Below are 16,951 nucleotides of genomic sequence, written 5' to 3' on the forward strand. Positions count from 1 at the left end.
TAAACTTCCCTACAGATAGTTTGTGGGAGGAAGGGATTTATTTGAAGCTTACAGATCTAGGGGAAGTTCCATAATGGTGGAAAAAGCTGGTCCCCTTTCACAGGTCCACGCAGAGGGAAGAACCACCAGCAGCTCCACAAGCAAGCTAGCGCAAAACGGGCAGGCCCACCGCAGGGAGCCAGCAGAGCTCAGACCTCTCTGCATACCTTTAGGCAGGAAATTAGATCCACCCTCAAACACATCTTTGGGCTGGACCCAAGGATCCGCCCCAGTGACATTTCTTCCAGCCAGGCAGCTGGAAATCCAAATTATAAGCTTTTAATAAAACTCCTGAATCTACTGGGGCGCATAAATTCAAACCACCACACACACACCATTCCGCTCTTAATGCTTCCTTCTCTGGGCCCAGGCTTGCTCCCTCACACATCACTCAGTGCCTGCTAGGGCTGAACTGGAGTCAAGGTCCAGCAAAAAAGAAGATAGCCCAATGGGACTGAGGACAGAGCGAGGGCCAGGGTTGGTCCTGCTCCACGTCAATGCTGCCCCAAGACACCTGGAGCTGAAGGAAGGGCTGACAGAAGGCGGCTCTGTGGATATTCAGTTTCAAATCTGAGTCCTCAGAGGCAAGGGTACTATACAAAACAGTTGGCCCAGTTAGGCAGGTCCAGTTCTTCGGTGGCGAGGAAGTGCCTAACATGGTTGGGTCCCCTCCCCACCCAAACTCTGACTCCGTGCCCACACACAGCCCTTTTCCTCCCCCACCTCCTCCTGGTAGATGCAAAAGCCCTTCCCAGAGGAGCTAGTCCAAATGGTCTGGGGAGAGGGAATTACAGTTAATGGAGCCGGGATGGGGGCTCCTGCCTCCACCAGACCATCTGCCCACTAATGGACCTTCTCAGGCCACTGAAGGCAGCTTCTGACGTTAGATGCCTAATTGCCAAGGCCTGAGCCAATTCTGAAACACTTTGCCATGCCCCTGTTTTTCCACAAGGAGTGAGCCTGAGGGAGGTACCTAGGGGTCTGACCAAGGCTTGCTCTGGAGTCGGAGGAAGGAGAGAGCTAGCCACATAGAGTTCACCTAGGCCCGCCCTGGACTAGCTGTGCCATGATTGGGATGGTGGTTTTCCAGGGCTGCATGGGCAGTGACACAAGAGCTCAGGGCAAGTCCCTCCACTGTGACCCCAAGCCCTCCTTTGTGTACATCGATGTCATCAATGTGGTAAGGCCAGTGGTAAGGACTCCATGGGCCTGTGGACCCTGGGTGGCTCTGGTCTTGGGATGGACTTGGGGGACACCCAGATGGTAAAGCAGCTAATGTTCTCTAAGTGCTTCCCAGCAAGATGCCCAGGCAGGGCAGCGTAGGCCCTCAGTGCAGGATGAGAATAGTGTCTGAGCATCTACAGCCGTGCAGAACTGGCGGCCCCACTTCCTCGAGACTCAGATGCTCAGGTCCCTGAGGTAGCCACACAGAGAGGAGGTGATTGCCATGCCCAGGGCTACCCAAGGATGCAGGGAAGTGAAATAGAACAGCAGGATGCCCACAGAAATGCCAGGGGTGCTCTCATTGGGTATTGCCACATCATGGGTTCTTAACCCTAACTATGCTTTTTCTTTCATTGTTGGCAGTATTAAAGACAAATCAAAATGCTGTTCAGCCTAGCCTACTTTGCCAACTGACCTTGAAGGGATGTCTTGGCTGAACAAAACTGTGGCTGGCGGCGGTGAGGGGGGGGTGGGTGCTGCAGAGCCCTCTGTGCTGTTATTGCCCGCCTGCAGGCTCCCCTCCCGAGGAAGGGAATTACGGGGAGCTGTAGGCAGGAGCTGCCCTGTCAGCTTAGAGGACTCGGCTGAGCTCCCCGAACGCCTGCAGCCCAGCCCCGCTTCGCCCCTGCGCTCTGCACCGAAGCCCCGGAATGCACACTCAGCAAAACTTGAGGCTTGGATTCGTCCATCATCTGATTAATCAGGGAGGAAGGGCCGCCCGCCTAGGAGGCGAACTCATCCTTTCTATAGCTGCTTTCTCAATATTTTAATTTTCCGCAGTGCTAAATCCCGCTCTCTTCCCCTTGAAAAAGCAGACATAATTGGGACAATTCTGGCTCTCTTATTGGGCCTCAAGGTGTGCTTCCACAAAGCATCTGCTTGCTAGTTAATGGACCGGAATGCCGTGATTAGAGGTGAAACGATACAGTTCGGATCTGAGCGGCTTCTCCCTGGCCCCTCTCCACCTCTTCCCCATGCTGCACAGCCCAAGGGACCAGTTTTCATCCTCACTCCAGGGATAGGGCTCCATAGCCCCCCACGCTCCTGATCCCAAGTCCCTGGCGTTCTCTGCTGTTTGTTTGCCGATCGAACCTGAGGCCAAGTAGAATCCTGTCTGCTAATGAATGAGGGCCAACACACTAGCTAGGTCCCACGGAGGCAGTTTAGGGTGACTGAGCCCTGAAAGTAAAAAGCAGCCATGGCCTTGAGCCTGCTCTTGCCTTCTCTACTTTGTTAGAGATCAGAGCAGCTGGCTTCTCCTGATCTCTTGCCTAAAGGAGTTTCATAGATCTGTTTTTCCATAAACAACCTGAATCCCTCTCTGGGGAGGAGTTGCCCCTCTCCTAAAATTAAGGTTTAAATATGATCCCGGAATTCCGGTTGGTTAAACTTGGCCCTAAACTTGGCATCACGGCTGTCCTCTTCCTAAGCTCTCTCTCAGGCTCACTTGAGTCTGAATGAGTAAGCTTATAAATAGATGCTTGCCAGGTGGGCCCACCTCTTGCTGGCTTTTCACCTCTCCTGAACTTCCAGGTGCCTGCCCTGGTGAGACCCCCTCATCTTGGTTCTGCTGGGCTGATATTGGCGGCGGGGGGGGGGGGGAACCTCTATTCCCATGCAGGTTCTCTACCCCCTCTTGCCTTCCACACAGCAGGAGCTCTCAGCAATTTCTTCTCTTAATCTAAGAAATTCTCTCTAAACCTTTCCTTCTGGTCTATGGATTTTAATTCTTTAAATTCATACAAGAATATGGAGTACCCTACATTTATTGATGTGTTGGAATATTTGTATATTGGCAAGGAAACCCAAAATTCCTGTGTCGCTACATAATGACCACGGTACATGGACAGGCCTTTCATGGAGGAAAGGACAAGATGGACGCATCCGGAGCCACCGAAGTGATGCCTCCAGGAAGCATGGAGGGATCGTCCCCCTCTCCCTCCCCCACCCCAACCAGGGGCCTTAATGCTGATGCCTCGGGGGACTTCATAGGCCTAGAACATGTCTGGGCAAGGGGCCGTTTCTAGAAGGGAAAAGGGAAAAGAGCATCTTGGTAAGCTTTTCTCGTTGCAGATCCAGGACCTCACACCTAATACTCAGATCTCTGTCTCACTGGTATCTCCCAGCATGCTCAGAAAGGGAAGGCTCACTTCATAAGCCACACAGCAGATGAGCAGCTCAGGGGACTCCCACCCCTGCCCTGGCAGAAGACCTCGCCACCCCAGCTCTCCCCATCCTTCAGGATTTCTGCAGCAGTAGCAAGCGAGTTGCCCAGTCCCTGACATGGCTGCTGATCCTGATCATGAACACTAAAGGCACTCGTGGCACCCAAGGCCAGGGAAAGCCTCCTAGCCCCACCCCCACTTTCCTTCTGCAAGTTCTGAGCCTCTACAAGGTCGTGGGAGCCATACCCCGTGCATTAGAAGGAAACGGGTGATTACAGAGTGGGATGGAATGAGCTAGAGCTCCGGTGGATACTAAATCATCCTCACTATTATAACTCATTATCTGGGTGTGTGTGAATTGGCCCACTGTTCCTCACATAAGGGAGGATGGGGCTGCAGGGATGGCTTAGCCATTAAGGCACTTGCCTATGTAGCCTAAGGACCCAGGTTCGGTTCCCTGGGACCCGCGTTAGCCAGATGCACAAGGTGGTACATGTGTCTGGAGTTCATTTGCAGTGGCTGGAGACCCTCTTGTGCCCATTATCTCGCTCCTCTTTTTTTTTTTTTTAAAAAAGAAAAGAATAAGGGAGGATGGCTACCCATCACCAGCCTGGGGCTGGACACCAAAGCACAGCCTAACTGGACAGAAGAGGCTGCAAAGGGGCAACCAGGGGCTCGAGCCTCACCCTGGCTTCACAGCTAGAAAAATCAAATGAGAGCAGAGAGGCGCTGTGACAGACACAGAACAGGCAGGGGTAAGAGGGTGACAGTCTGGCTTGAGACTAAACTTCAATGGAGATCCCCCTGGTCCTATCATCAGAGGTGTGAGGAGGCTGAAGGAAGGCTAGGAGGTCTGTCCATGGACAGGCAGGCATACAGGAAAGCTGCTTCTGCCAGGAGGCCGACAGAGAACGGCTAACATGAGTGCCATTCCTGGGTCACTCCCCTGCAACATTCCAGGCCGCCACGGCTCACAGTGCTGCTGTCCCATTGGAACGCCCTGCTCCCTGGTGGTGGCCAGCATCTGAGTCCTGAACACCAGAGGACTTCCTCCTGACCTGGTTTCCTTGCCAGCCCTTAGGAGCCCTGCCTAGCTCTCTGTGGGTCCCAAGCCACACCTGAAACTTGAAATCCCCAGGATGCCAGCCTGGCTTTCCAACCTATAGCTCTCTGGTGACTCCAGCTCTCTGGCTCTTGCCCTCGAGGGAGACAAGGGCCTGGAAACCAGCAGGGCTCCATCCAGCGTGGGGAGTTTGGTGCGGACTATTCTCCTCATGTCAATCATTTTGCTGCAATACCCCAGTGCGGGGGTTGTCCCCTCCCAGTGCTCACAGTACCTGAGGCATCCCTTGGGCAGCCCAGGTCTCCTTGCCTGGTTCTGTAATTGTCGTCCCTTCCTCATGACCAAAAACTTGGAGAGGTGAAGATTGCATCACACTCACTGATTCATGACATAAGAACCAGGATGTGGAGCAGTAAATGAATGAATGAGTGAATGAAAGCATAAATGAAGGGAAGGATGGATGAGTAAATGAGTGAATGAGTGAGTGAATGAACGAATGCATAACTGGATGGATAAATGAATGAGTAAGTGAATAAATGAATAAATGGATGATGGATAAATGAATGTCTAAATGGGTAGATGGATGAATACATGAGTAAATGAGTGAATGAGTGAGTATTTGGATGAATGAATGAGTGATGAATGCTGACCCCAATGCCCTCCTCTGCCCTATCAGTCAGTGGTGACCATTTCAGTAGAAGGATTATACTGGCCCAGAATGCCTACAAGCTGTAACATCTTAAGCCTCCATCAGTCTGCTTTTAATAATGAAGTGGCATTAAACCCACACAGTATCCATCTTATTAAATTAAATAGAGTTCCTCATAGAGACATTTAGTTTTGGCTCAGTTCTTGGCAGCTGTGTGCGGGCCTGTGAACACGCGGTCGGGCTGAAATGCCCCAGCTGGGCCCCTGTGACCTTGAAGTCCACCTTGTATGTAGCCAGAATAACCTGTCTTCCCTTGACCTTTCCCTCACCTTCTGGCCAGAGATGAGCAGACTGCTGTCTCCTGAGCAACACTGGTATTGACTCAGAGGGGTAAGGGTAGAATCGTTTATCATTCAATTAACAGTGTCAGCAGAGCCATTATTTAAATGGCCAGCTGCATATGTAATGAATCTTTAATGAAACAATAATTGCACTTCCATTCGGTACGTGCCAGCTGCCCTGAAACCCTCCTTGGTATGAATGAGAAACTCAATGGTCTCCACCAGCAAGTGTCAATGGGGCGATTCTTTGCAAGATAGTCTGGGTGGAGAAGATGAGCAGTGACGAGGAGAGAAGGCTTGCTACCATGCACATTGTGAGCTTACACCAGGGCAGTACCCAGTCCCAACCACCCCAGAGTCCAAGGCATGGGCCAGCCCCACTTCCAGATAGGCACTGGCTCAGGAAGACATGGCAAGTGACAAGTGAGGGGCCACTCCAGACTGGGTTCAGCGGGCAGGGAGTCTAATTCTAGACACAGCCTCATCTCCCTGTGGAATCCTGGTTGGGTCCCATCTCCGAGTCTGCCTTCCCTACCTAAAGGGTAGGGGTGAGACAGACTAGGCACCAAAGGATGCTTTTGTGTTTACATTTCCAGCATCTGGGCTGCCCGAGAAAGACTGGCCAGCTGCAGGTGGGCCAGGGCATCTCCTCTGGGAGGCTTCGCTAGTCTTTCTCGCTCCACTGGAGGGGATGTGGTCTCAGATGACCACCTGCCTAGCTGCCATGCAGCGCGAGTTGCCAGTCTGAGAGCAGTATCTCCCCGTTGGGATCTGCCCTTTCCCTTCTGCCAGGACTCCCTCACTTCCAGAAGCTTCAAGACTCTCTCTGCCTGATCCTGCAAATGAACTCATCATGGTCTATTTTCCAAAACAAACCTTTCATAAATAATCACATCGACTTCACCACATTTGCCGGATGCTGTCAGCTTTTATAACCCTCACTGATCGCGATGGTAATTAAATAGCTAATTGTGAGGTTTATGTACTGTCTCCCTCACCTGGGAAGACTGGGGAGCTTCCACCTCCCCTTGCCCAAGCCAGTACTAGACATATTGACAGTGAAGAAATAAATATTTGTTCAATAAACATCTTTAGTAAAGCTTGCTCTTGGTTAAAGCAAATAAAAAAATAAATGCAGTTTTAAGCCGAGATAGAGCAGTTACAACCAGAATATTCTTTCTCTCCTAAGATAATTGAAAAAAAAAAAAAACAGAAGAGAAAGGCTGGAGAGATGGCTTAGTGGTTTAGGCGCTTGCCTGCAAAACCTAAGGACCCAAGTTCAATTCCCCAGGACACACTCAAAGCCAGATGCACAAGGTGCTGCATGCATCTGGAGTTCGTTTGCAATGGCTAGGAGGCCCTGGTATGCCCAATTCTCAATCTCCCCCCCCCCTTTCTCAGGCAAATAAGTAAATAAAATTTAAAAGAAGGAAGAGAAAGAAAATAAAAGCTGGGCAAAACGTGTCTAGTGATAGTTTGGACATCACACAACAAAAGCAACATACGCTGAAGGATGTCAAATGAGAGAGATATCCCTACCCATCACTCGATGTTTCTTCCTGGAGAAAGCGGGTCGCAACACAGCAAAGGGGAGTTCTGGGCGCAGAAGAGCTGAGAGATCAGGGAGCACAAGGCAGCTAGAGCGCTCAAGGCGGGGTGTCAAAACAGAAAGCCCTGGAAACTGGCAGAAGCCCCACAAGTTTCCGGTGACTTGGCAGGTGTGTGGGCGAGACTGCCTGAGGCCTGGGGAAGTAGTAGAAAATCACTACCAGGAAGGATCCATCCTGGGATTTCACACAGCACAGGAGAGCATGTGGATACCATTGGCTAGCGGGTAAGGCTGTAGGTCCCAGGCAGAGAAAGACCTGCTCCAAGGTCAGGAAAGCTGTGCCCAGGCTAAACACTGGCCTGTTCTCTGAAAGAGCTGAGCACCAAAGTTCTGAGGATACATTGTTCCCAAGTCACTTTGCTGTGATCTAGAAGAGGCTCAGGAAGATTTCCAGCATCCAATAAGGTAAGGTACATGACATTTAGCATCTAACCAAACTTATCAGGCACATAAAAGCAAAAACAAAACCTGTTCTACGGAGAAAAATAGCTCAATTGAGGGTGACCCTCAAAATGACACAGGAAACAGATTAGTAAGTAAAATATTAAAGGATTAGTAAACTAAATTCTATGTGTTCAATAAGCACAGGAAGTAATCAAATTGTCAGGTAGACATATGAAAGATAGTAATATCTTTAGAGAAAAACACTTATTTATTTATTTATTTATTTATTTATTTGCAAGCAGAGAGAGAAAGAATGGATGTGCCAGAGCCTCTTGCCCCTGCAATCGAACTCCGGATGCATGTGCGATCTTGTGCATTTTGCTTTATGTGGGTACTGGGGAATTGACCCCAAGACAGTAGGCTTTGCAAGCAAGTGACTTTAACTGTTGATCCATCTCCACTGCACTGAAAGATATTGTTTAAAGAAACTTGATCAAAACTCTAGGCATGAAAAGTACAGTAAAAAGTACTACAAATTTTAAAAAATACTTGAGAGAGAGAAGGTTGTAGATAGAGAGAGAATGGATACGCCAGAGCCTCCAGCCACTGAAAAGGGACTCCAGATGCATGCACCACCTGTGCGTGTGGCTTACATGGGTACTGGGGAATCAAACCTGGCTCCTTAGTCTTCACATACAAGAGCCTTAACCTTAGCTAAGTCATTTTGCCAGCCCCAAAACTATAATTTTTAAGATGAAATATATGTTGAATGGAATTAATGGCAGAATTTGGTTTAAAGAGTAAAAGATGAGTGAAATTTAAGAATAGCAATATAAACTTTCATAAACATAGCACAGAGAATGAAAAATGGTGATGAGATAGAGAGCACATGTATCAGAGAGTCATGGACAACTGCAGGCAACTGAATATACATCACGGACTTGGAGTCTCTGAAGGAGAAGAAGGAGAAGAGTGAGAAAAAAAATTGAAGACATAAAATACGTTTTCTAAATGTGATCTGAAAAACTGTAAATCTGCGGACCCATGAATCTCAGTAAAACTCAATCACTTGGGTGCATGCGCGTGCAACTACCCCAAGAGCGCGTGCGCGCGCGCACACACACACACACACACACACAAATAAAATTTCTTTAAAGCAGTGATAAAGAGAAGATCTTAAAGGTGTCAGAGGGGGAAATACATTGCACATAGAAGAACAAACAGAGTATATCCTACTGAAACAATGCTGTTATGGTTTAGATGTGAAATGTCCTTTACGGGCTCATGTGATTGACCACCTACTGATCCCCAGCTGATGGCCCTGCTTGGAGGAACTTTTCAGTGGTGAGGCCTGGCTGGCAGAAGTAGGCTACTGGGGGATGGACCTTGAGATTTGTAGCCTGGTCTCACTTTCAGCCCAAGCTTTCTGTTTCCTGATCTGTGGAGATGGGAGGAGCCCCAGCCACACATTCCTGCTGCCACACGACTTCCCCACCATGATGGGTGGAGACTCTTTCAAATCATGAGCCCACATAAACCTTAAGTGACTTCGGTCAAGTATTTTGATACAGTAGCAAGAAAAGAAATTAATACAGGTGTGTTGCAGTCAGCTTCACCTGGCCGGGACAAACATCCAACCAGAAGCAGCACATGAGATGGAAGGGTTTATTTCAGGTTTACAAATTTCAGGGGAGTACCATCGACGGCAGAAGAAGCTGGCTCATTTCCATAAAACCAAGCAGAGAGGCACCACCAACAGTCAGCACCGCAAAACCATGAGAGCTCCAAACAGCTTTCCATACAACTTTATGGCTGTACTCAAGATATAGCCCCCAACACATCATAGGGCTTGACTCCAAGATCTACACCCAGTGACACACCTACTGTGCCAGGAATCTTCCTGCTAGGGACTCATGTTGCAAGCTCAGTTTTAATAAAACACCTGAGTCTATGGGGACATACATTTAAACTATCACAAGGTGCCAACAAAAAAGAACAGGCACTGTTTTTAAAGCCCCCTCCCACAAAAAAAACACAATTGTCAAAATGGAATTCTTTTAAAAATATTTGAGCTTATTTTTTATTTCATTTATTTATTTTCAAGAGGGAGGGGAGGAGGGAGAGAGAAAGAGAGAGAGAGAGAGAGAGAGAGAGTGAGAGAGAGAGAGAAAGGGTATACCAGGGCATCTAGACACTGCAATTGAACTCCAGATAAATGTGCCACCTTGTGCATTTGGCTTTACATGGGTACTGGGGAATCAAATCCAGGTCATTAGGCTTTGTAGGCAAGTGCCTTAACCGCTGAGCCATTTCTCTAGGCCTCAAGATGGAATTCTTGACCAGCAAAATTATCTTGAGAAAACATAAGAGAGATAAAGCATTTTTCATATACACAAGCTCTAACACAACAGATGTGAACTTTAAGAGGGAAGACGATCACCTTCCCAACAGAAGGAAAGCAAGAACCCACAGAAATCTGCTCAAAGAAGAAATGCATTGTGGGGACTATAATACATGTGGTGTGCATGCCAGGAACAATACAAAGGCTAGGAGATAGAGAACTGGGAGTTCCCAGAGGTTAGGGTTTTATTCTGACAAGTGGATGCATTATTCAAAGGTAGCCTTTGATAAGCCAACAGTGTACACCAGAAACCCCAAAGCAACCAACGCAATGTCACCACAAGCAGTTATAACTAACGAGCCCAACAAAAGAAATAAATTGCCTTAACAACCACATGTGACTTTTATAAAAGAGAACTAGAGGATAATTATATGGGATGAATGGAACAAAATAATATGATAGAAACTGAAAGCCACCATATCAATAATAATACATTTGATGTAAATGGCCTAAACACCCTATGTAAAAGACAATGATTGACAAACCAAGTAGAGAAGCAAGAGACCCAGCTAGAAGAAATGCCTTTTAGGGGCTGGAGGGATGGCTCGGTGGTTAAAGGTACTTGCTTGAAAGGCTGTCTGTCTAGGTTCAATACCCCAGTTTCCATGTAAAGACAGATACACGAAGTGGTGCATGCATCCAAAGTTCATTTGCATGAACAAAAAGCTCTGGCACACCCATTCTCTCTCTCTCTCTCTCGTTCTCTCTATCCCTCCCTTCCTCTCCCCTCTCTCCTTGCAAATAAATACTAACAATTTTTTTTAAAGAAATGCATTTTTAAATATATATGAATATATTAAAAGTAAATAAAAAATAAAAAAGTAAATAAAGGTGATATAGTGTACTAATGCTAATCAAACGAAATACAGGGGCTGGAGAGCTAGATCAGTGGTTAAGAGCACTTCCTGTGTAAGCATGAGGGGCTGAGGAGGTATAAAAGGCTGCTTTAGTTCCAGCCTCAGGACCCACATGAACAATTGAGTGTGGGCACACACGTCTATAACCCCAGTCCCATAAGGGAGCAGAGACCTGAGAGTGGCAGGAATTCACAGAAAGGGGGAGAGGCAAGCTCTTGGACCAGTAAGAGACTCACTCAAGTGCAAATGGAAAAGCGATGGAGTGTGACACCAGAGGTTCTACTCTGTCCACGGCAGGTGAGCACATGCCACCCAGCTAAGCACATCGAAAGCCACAAGGCCACAGACGTGTGCACACACCATACCACACACACACACAGGCAGCTCGGCATTATCGCTGTAAGACAAAATTTCAGAGCAATGGGGCTGGAGAGATGGCTTAGCGGCTAAGTGCTTGCCTGAAAAGCCTAAGGACCCTCATTCGAGGCTCGATTCCCCAGGACCCACATAAGCCAGATGCGCAAGGTGGCACTTGTACCTTGAGTTCATTTGCAATGGCTGGAAGGCCTGGCGCACCCATTCTCTCTCTCTCCCTCTCTCTCTCTCTCTCTCATCCATGACCTCACAGTGCCTGACACTACCTCCACAAGACCATCATAAGAGGAGGAAAAGGTCATGACATCAAAATAAAAGAGAGATTGAGATGGGGAGGGGATATGATGGAGAATGGAATTTTAAAGGGGAAAGTGGGGGAGGAGGGTATTACCATGGGATATTTTTTATAATCATGGAAAATGTTAATAAAAATTGAGAAAATAAATAAAAATAAACAGAGCCAGGCGTGGTGGCGCACGCCTTTAATCCCAGCACTTGGGAGGCAGAGGTAGGTGGATTGCCATGAGTTCAAGGCCACCCGAAGACTACATAGTGAATTCCAGGTCAGCCTCAGCTAGAGTGCGACCCTACCTCGAAAAACCAGAAAAGAAAAAAAATTTAAAAAAAATTTCAGAGCAATGGATGAAGAAGTCTTTTCACAAGGACAAAGGAATCAGTTCATAAGAGAGTATAATAATCTTGTATGTGTATGCATGACAAAGATGTCACCAAGCCTGAGGAGATGGCTCAGTGGGTGGAGCGCTTGCCATGGAGACATGAGGACCAGAGTTCAGATCCCCAGCACCCACATAAATGCCAGGCACAGTGGGGCATGCTTATAAGTCCCAGCACTTGGAAAGTGGAAACAGAATCCCCAGGACTTACTGGCCAGCTAGTTTAGCTGAATCAATGAGCTCTGGGTTCTGTCTCAACAAATAAAGTAGAGAGTAATTGAAGAAACACAGGATAGCCACCCCTGCCTTCCATACACACACACACACACACACACACACACACACACATATACACACACACACACACAAGGTGCCCTCTGGCATGCACACACACAAGGCATGTACATATGCACACACTTTCACACACACATATGCGCAATGAAAGACAAATGAAGACTTGCCCTAAGGAGGCTACCAGGCAACTGTCATCAGAGATGCTTCTTTCTCAGGAACTGATGGATTGAATAAGTGTCAGAAAACTGTCAAGGATGCAGAAGCTTGAATACCACTGATAGGTTAATTAATGCATATGAAACACTCCAGCCTAAGATAAAATACCCTTTCTTTTAATATTCGGACAAGGCAAACCATATCCTAGACCATAAAACAAGTTTCGATGAATTTAAAAGGACTCAATTATATATGAAGAGTGTTCTCGGATCAATGGATTTTAACCAGAAATCGATGAGAAAAAGCCATCTAGAAAATGCCCAAGTATGTGTAAATTTAACCAAACACTCCCTAATGACCCTTGCCAAGGGAAATTTAAAAGTATTTTGAACTGAATGAAAAATGAAAATTAAAAAAAATTGGGAATCATCAAAATAGATAACAGAAGCAAAATATATACAGTCATTAAATAAATAACCATTTTGCAGGATCAATAAAATTGTTAAATCTCATGGCAGATTGATCAGGAAAAAAGAAAACAGAAACACATGAGCAGTATCAAGGGTGATCAATGTGACATTCCTACAGGCCTTCAGATGCTAAGAGGATAATAATGAGACACAGGGAAGAACTTTTTATTTATTTATTTATTTATTATTAATGAGACACAGGGAAGAACTTTTTTGCCCATGAATTCAACAGTGGAAGTAAAATGGCCCTGCGGTTTAAAAGACAGACTACCAAAGCTCATGGAACAAACAGATCCACAAATTAATCTACATCTACTAGCAATATTTCATTCATGGTTAAAGCCCTCATACAAAGAAATGCCCTACCCCTCGTGGCTTCACTAGCGAATTCCATAAAATGAAAACTATCATTTGCTTTTTAATTTGCAAGCAGAGAGATAGAAGAGAAACAGAGAGAGAATGGACTCGCCAGGGCCTCCAGCCACTGCAAACAAACTCCAGACGCACGCATCCCCTTGTGCATCTGGCTTACAGTGGGTCCTGGGGAATCGAACCAGGGTTCTTTAGCTTTGCAGGCAAATGCCTTAACTGCTAAACCATCCTTCCAGCCTGAAAACTATAATTTTTTTCTTCATAATCATTTCCAAATATTTTGAAAAGGGAGAGGGCTACTTCCCAAGTCATTCCAATACTCCAGAATTACTTCAAAATGAATGACCAAACTAAAGACCAATATTCCCCATGAGTTCAGATGCAAGCATTCTTTTGCTCCCCTTTAAAAATGAGTCTATCCAGTGACCTGAAAAGAGAACACTGGGTGTGGCATTAACAGAAGAGCCAACATGAAGGTAAGTGTCCTTGACAAAACTTCACCAAATAGACTCCAAAATTAGGGAGCCCAAAGGAAGAGAATCTCGCATGACCAACTAGTAGATTCCAACTGGGAGCCTTTTGTAGAATGCATTTTAAAAATCCTTAACATAAAATCAGAGCTCAGACACTGATTATAGATAGCATTTAAAAACAACGCAAATTATATTAACGAGCCAAAAAGACCCCATGTGACTCCCTCAACAGATGCAGAAAAGCTATGTGGCAGAATCCAACATGCTTTTCAGACACTGTTAAGCAAAGGAACCTACAAACCACCATGAAAACGCTTGTGACTCGCATGCAGATCAGAGCTTCCACCTGGGTGTACACAGAAATCTCCAGGCTTGACGGTGAGTCAGCAAGAATGCAAGTAAGTAAATGGGCAAAGGTTTTTCTTTTTAATATTTTCATTTTATTTATTTTTTTGAGAGACAGGCAGACAGAGAGAAAGAGCACACTAGGGCCTTCAGCCGCTGTAAACAAACTCCAGACGCATGTGCCACCTTGTGCATCTGGCTTACGTGGGTCCTTTGAGTTTTGCAGGCAAGCGCCTTAACCACTAAGCCATCTCTCCAGCCCAGGCAAAGATTTTGAATGGACAACTTACCAAGCAAGAGTTACACAAGAAAACACCTGATATCATTGGTCACCAAGGAAACGCAAGTTGAAACCACAGCGGGTTATGGGACTCCTGAGGAAATGGCCACATTCCATAGGCCTGGGAGGTGTACAGACGGCCAAACCAAGGAAGCTCCGACCTAGTGTGGACAGCGTGAAGTCGGCTACACTGCTGCCGGGAGGCGAACAATAGCAGCCTGAAGACTGCTTGGAAGCATCTTATCCCCATCCACCTCTTCCCTGCCCTCCCCATCTTTCCCTTTTCTCTTCCTCCCTTCCCTACCTTTCCTTCCCCTCCCTCCTCTCACCTTCCCCTCTCCTCCCCTTTTCTTTCCTCTTTCGTCTCCTCCCTCTCTCTCTCTCTCTCTCTCTCTCTCTCTCTCTGTCTCAAGAAGGGTTGCTTTATCAGACATGGTGGTGCACGCCTTTAGTCCCAGCACTCGGGAGACAGAGGTAGGAGGATCACCATGAGTTCGAGGCTACCCTGGCACTACAGAGTGAATTCCAGGTCAGCCTGAACTAGAGTGAAACCCTACCTCGAAAAAGAAAAAAGAAGGCTGGAGAGATGGCTTAGTGGTTAAGTGCTTGCCTGTGAAGCCTAAAGACCCCGCCGGTTAGAGGCTCAGTTCCCCAGGATCCACATTAGCCAGATGTGCAAGGGGGCGCACATATCTGGAGTTCGTTCGCAGTGGCTGAAGGCCCTGGCACGCCCATTCTCTCTCTCTCTCTATCTGCCTCTTCCTCTCTCTGTCTGTCACTCTCAAATAAATAAATTTTTAAAATTTAAAAAATACATTAAAAAAAAAAGAAAAGAAAAGAAGGGTTGTGTGTATGCCAGACTGACCGCAAAGGGACTCTGTAGTTGAGGACTCTAAGCTCCTGATCCTCCTGCCTCTATCTCCCAAGTACAGGGATCACAGGAGTGTGCTACCACTTCTGATTTATGCAGTGCTGGGGATCGAACTCAGCACTTTGCTCACGCTAAGCTACCCACTGAGCCATATCCAGGCCCAGGACTTCCTTAAATAGCAAAACATTTGTCTGCCAGATGCCTCAGCTGCTCCACTCACACATACCCTATGAGAAGTGCGAACGTACCCACGAAAAGACTTAGAAGCCAATTGACGGCTGCTCCCTCCGGGCTGCTCCCTCCGAGCCAGTCCAAGTGTGGGAGCAGCCCCATGACCGTCAGTAGAAGGCTAAGCCAAACGTGTTCCCTTCATCCCATGAAGCCCTGCTCAACACCAAGGAGGGCCAACTCTGACGGACCACAGTGGCACCATTCTGAGTGAAAGAGCCTCGACCCAAACTACTGATAACACGAGAGAGTCTCTCTAGAAGCCAAAGCTGGCCTTGGGTACGGGGAAGGGTAGGCAGGAAGGAGGGAGGGAGAGAGGGATGGCTGCGCACAGGAGTCGCCAGGGAATTACAGGCATTTGTCCTTGTGGCCGGGACAGTGGATTCATGAGGAGAGTAACTTAAAATTCATGTAGACTTACTGGGCAGTCTAAGCAGGGAAAGTGACATGTGTAACTCCCCCCATGCAGTGACGGAAGGTGCCTGGCACAGGCATGTGGCCTGCATGCAGCTTTGTGTGGCTACCTAATCCTAACTTTCTGTTAATGAGGAATCTGTTTCCCCTGCTCATGCCTTGATTGTTTCCTGGGAACTGCTATTGTCTTCCTGTGACCTCAAGTCACCCCTCATGTATCCCCATGCCTTCTATGGGCACGAAGTCTTCACCATAGATGCCCTTTCCAAACATAGTTTCTTCTCTCTCTCTTCTTTCTTTCCTCTTTCTTTCTTTCTTTCTTTCTTCCTTCCTTCCTTCCTTCCTTCCTTCCTTCCTTCCTTCCTTCCTTCCTTTCTTTCTTTCTTTCTTTCTTTCATTTTTTGAGGCAGGGTCTCGCTCTAGCCCAGGCTGACCTAGAATTCACTATGTAGTCTCAGAGTGGCCTCAAACTCACTGTGATTCTCCTACCTCTGAGTCCTGAGTGCTGGGATTAAAGGCGTGCGCCACCACACCCGGCTAAATATGGTTTCTTAGCATAAAATACTTAGAATCACAAAATACGTTACTTGTACTAAAGCATTGTGATAAAACTTCCTCTTCAATGGTGACATGGTAGCCAGACTCCGATCCACTCCTTTGCACATCCTGAGATGGGAAAGCCGCGATCTCATGGCTTGGCACCTGCTAGTGCTCTTGGTGGCTCCTAAAGCATACATCCACGCAGACGTGCCATGTCTAAGTACAGATGCGCGAGTATCTGTGATGTTCCTCTGTACAAATGACCACTGGAGAGCGGTGAAACGGTCCTCCAAGCGTGCCAGCCATTGGCTTCTTTATCAGAGTGGCTGTGACTGCTTCCAAGAGACCCTCAACAAGCTCAGAGCTGTTGACATTCCCTCATCGGAGGAGGCGGGGAGGGCCAGCCATTAGACTCTTCCTGAAACTTCTCCATTCACTCCTGCGCCTCCTCACTCCCAGCTGTCTGGAATTCCGCCCCTGCTGCACGTGGTTTGGGGAGGTACTTGAGCACATGAGAGGTGAAAGATTAAATGAAGAAGGGGCCTCCATCTATACAACTAGGGGGAAGCTGTCGCCACTGCCTAGGTAGGACAATTTGGTGATGTAACTGTTTAAGGTCACTCAAACGCTCCAGTAAGTGACCCTTCACACATGTTCTTGTAAGCAATGTAAACCCACTGGTTAAGAAGCTAGACTGGGGTACGGTCATTCCACTGGTGTGTCATTG

This window comes from Jaculus jaculus, chromosome 1, assembly GCF_020740685.1.
Source record: "Jaculus jaculus isolate mJacJac1 chromosome 1, mJacJac1.mat.Y.cur, whole genome shotgun sequence".
Taxonomy (NCBI): Eukaryota; Metazoa; Chordata; class Mammalia; order Rodentia; family Dipodidae; genus Jaculus; species Jaculus jaculus.